The sequence below is a fragment of the Dicentrarchus labrax genome, unplaced genomic scaffold, assembly GCF_905237075.1.
Source record: "Dicentrarchus labrax unplaced genomic scaffold, dlabrax2021, whole genome shotgun sequence".
In the NCBI taxonomy this organism is placed as follows: Eukaryota; Metazoa; Chordata; class Actinopteri; family Moronidae; genus Dicentrarchus; species Dicentrarchus labrax.
The window spans coordinates 15,709,718-15,713,920 of record NW_026136706.1 but is presented as its reverse complement, the minus strand read 5'-3'; positions in this window follow the sequence as shown (position 1 = coordinate 15,713,920).

Here is a 4,203-nt window from a genome sequence, read left to right as displayed (position 1 = left end):
CAATTTATTTCCAAAGATTGCTTCAAGACCATGTTAAAGTGCACAGATGAGATAAACAGATGTTGACTATACCTTTTTTTTTTTACTACCTCATGTTGTAATTGAGTTTATGTTACAAAGTTTTCCTTTCACTCGCAAAAAGATGCTCAGTGTGAGGTACATCAAACTGGAAAAACAATTGCATCCACCGACTTTCGGGGTTAGGAATTTATTAACTCAAACTATTTTAAAGAGGCTGCAGACCAAAAAAAAACACAAAAGATGAGTTTATTTGTCAGTTTGAGAGCAATATAATTCTGTTATTCATTCTTACACTAATAAAAAAGATTTAATTTAATAATGAGTTATCTTGGATATATGCACAAGAAGAAGTGGAAGAAAGATTCTGATCATTCACTCAAGTAAGATAAGTAATTGTGTCGAAATACTCCAATAAAAGATGTTTACTTCAGAAGTTTCATCAAAAGAATGTAATTAGAGTATTGAAAGAAGAAGAATGGGCCCATTTCCAACTGTTATATTATTATAGATACAGTATTATATCATAAGATTATTATTATATTATATATTAACATGCCAGCAGCAGGTGGAGCACATTTGAACTACTTTACATACTGTTGAGTAGCTTAATCTAGCCTACAATATGACAAATGATCATTATTTAGAGGCTGGTCATATGTTTTGTATGTAAATCTTAAATTACAAAGAAACTACATCTGAAAAATACATATAGAGGAGTAAAACCGTATATGTCCTTCAGAAATGTAGTGAAGTAGACGTATAAAGTAGCATCAAAATGAAAACTGCTCAAGTTAATTGAGTCAAATCTGTACTAATGAACAGGCCGTGGGGGGTCAGACCCATCCAAATGTGCCCCTGCAGTTGAATTTGCAATGAAAAAATATAGAAATATTTTTACTGTTTTTAGTCTAATGAAGTCACACATATTGGTAATGAAGTCTAAACTCTGTGTAGTGCAAATTAAAACAGAAAACAGTGGTCATTTGCATTTAAGAACAATTTCTTTCATTAAAAAACGACCACCTGCTCGTACAGACTGCACTTGTTGTAGGGGGCAAGTGCAGTACTTAAGTAAATGTACTGTACTCTAAGTGTTTTTTTATTCTTTTTATTTAAGATTTCTTCTAATTCAGTAGATTCTTTCAGTCCACATTAGCTTTTTCCACCTGCTAATGTAGTTTTAGCACTGAGCAGGAGCATGTTTTGTATTTGATGCATATTTCGCTGTCATACAGGTTCTGGTGTGTCCTTTAGGTCCCACTGTCCTCCTCCAGGCTGAGGACGGAAGTAGCACCGGTCCTTTGCTTCCTGCTACATAACAGAGGGATGAATATCATTGTGTGAAATCATTGCTTTAAACTTTAACAACACACTCCTCATCACGTTGGAGCATAAGGAGCCGGGAGGGGGCCACAGGGCAGCCGAGCTGTGAATAGGCCTCATCAGTGAGGGTGAGGGTTCAGATCCTTATATTAGTTATACAGGAGTCACCCTCCCCGACCTAAGGCAAATAAGCCACTTACCGCAATTATTTGCAATCACTAAATGTGGTATTCATTATAAAAGATTTTTTTTTCATGCCTTGTCATAATTTCCTATTGTTCGTGTGAAAATGGCAACCAAAAGAGCATTTTAAGTGTTACTGTGGAGAGAAGGGCATCTTTTTTTAAAAGACTGCTTCAAAGTCTGAATAAACTTTCAAATTGTGAGATGAAACTGAGCCTTATTGTGTACAGAAGCCCTCTGAGGGAGAAAATGGCAGGCTTGTGGATCACATTGTATTGGGCTGATTTGTAAATATAAGCTTTTGAAATGCAGCACAATACTCCATCACGAATATTTCAGCCGCTGCATATTTCATGCTATTGTAATACTTGAACTGTTTTTATTAACCTTATCAGCAGGTATTGTGGTTGGAGATATGTCATCTCAGCCATACGTACGTTTATCTGATACCTGGCACCTATAGATGTGAAATGACAGAGTGGGAAGTGTCTATAATGAGCTGATCACACAAAGAAGAAGCAACATCAGAGGGAGCAGATGAACAATTATTCCAAACTTTCCCTCTAGTGTTTATCTGTGCATCTGTCTTTGTTTGATTACAGTTTCAAGAACCGAAGCCTCTCTCTCTTAAACCTCCTATCATTGCGGGGCGTAATACGCTATTTGGTAATGCAAACCAAATATCTGACTAATTAGCAGTTCCCTCACGTTGCTATACGTTTTTTCGCTCTGCATATTTCTGCCTTCCAGATAGTAATGCAATTAAGCACAACATTTTTTTTTTTTTCCCTCCCGACAAAATTGCTTAAGTAGATGTAATTAGGGAGTGAATGTTTTGATGAGGAGAACAGAACTTATGGAATATATCCATAAACCTTCACTAACATCATACAGTAGCTATAGAGAGTGGTGCTGTTGTAACTTTTGCACTTTGCATTTTAAAGACTATTTTAATACAACACTCACATGCCCATATGTAGATTAGGTTGCTGTCGTTGCTCCGCCTCTTTACAGGTTACATTTATGTCTAAAATATGAATTCTCAATATCAGCTGAAGCTAATAGTCAACAATGAAATCAAGTGGGCATTTTTGTTTTAGTTAACAAAAAGAGTGAATTTTCTACTAGAGAGACTCTAACTTTGGAAAATAGCCACATGATTTGACTAATTGTGACTGCTGAAGCTTCATATTAACTTTGGTTAAACTTCAGTGTGCATGTTGGCACACAAAGCGGCTATTGTCCCCCACGTCTTACACTGAAGTTGAACAGGAGCCGTGATAACAATGACCTAGTCTTGCTTGAAGAATATTTTCAAAATTAAGTATACCTCTCTGAAATACTAATTTGTATCTTATTATAAATCAATTTTTTTTTTTAAAGGGAACCCATTTCTATTATCAAATAAACTCACAAACCCTGACTGAATGATATATTTTATGGACATGTTCTATTATATTTATATTATATTCAACAATAACAATAGCCGTGCAGAACAACTCATAAACTGTACAATTAACTCAAATAGTGAGAGAACGAGATTTGGATGCATTTTGAGCAGATTATTCCTTGTGAATATTGCATCAGAGATTAATTTTCCTGATATTTTTAGGTACTTATATATATATATATATATATATATAAATACATATAAATGTATAAAATATATATTTCTTATCCAATCCTCTGAATGTATTATCCTTTTCTTAAATGTTTAACATTCATACATAAATAATAGGCTTCTTTTTTGACAAATTCAGTGTTTTCTTCTCCTTGACCCCCTAAAATCAAGAAGGCCTTGCGACCCCCTGTGTAAATCTGGCGACCCCTATGGGGGTCAGGACCCCCTATTTGGGAACCAGTGATTGAAACTACTATGAAAACCCTTCATTCAGAAAAGGAAAACCAGTCCCTGCTCCCATTAAACCTCATATACTGAGCTAAGAGTTTGAGAACTTGTGGTGGCATGCGCATCTGTGTGAAAACTGGTGGCAGCATGATGCGTCACAATCGCCTCTGATCAGTTACAATGGAAATAAATAATTCATGCTGGAGGAAATGAGTCTAATTAGCAGGCAGTTTGGGTCCTTTGATAAAGCTGAGGACTAATTCTATGAAGGGCAGGAAGCTCTGTCATCAGTCAGCCCTGAACAGATTAGCATCTATTATGAATGAGGGACGCGCACCCTGGTGAAACCAAGTGTGTCCGAGAGACAAACTTAATAACTCCTGCGATGGGACAAACTTCCCCCCGCACCCTTCACAACCCCCTCCTCCTCCACAGCAACACACATATATCCTCCCTCCTTTCTCCCTCCCTCTCTCTCTCTGTCAGTCTACGATCCCATCCTGCAGGTCTATTGTGTGCAGGTAGAAACATGCCGCAGCAATGGAGAGACTCGCCCCTCTGTCCATCACTCTGACAGCTGTGAAAATACATTCGCCATGCTGCATTAAGGAGCGTCCACAGTGTTTAACACCACACTTAAACACAAAAGGAATCTGGGGGCACCTTCTCCATGCCCATTTTCCACGTCCCTGCACCGTATTCCTGTCTGTTAAAGAAGAAAGAAAAAATCACTTAATTTCAGTGCTTTACTTCCTCACCAGACTTGTTTTTGCAACTTCTGCAGAATTAAGATGATGTAGCTGTGAAACTTGTGGAGCAAAATGATG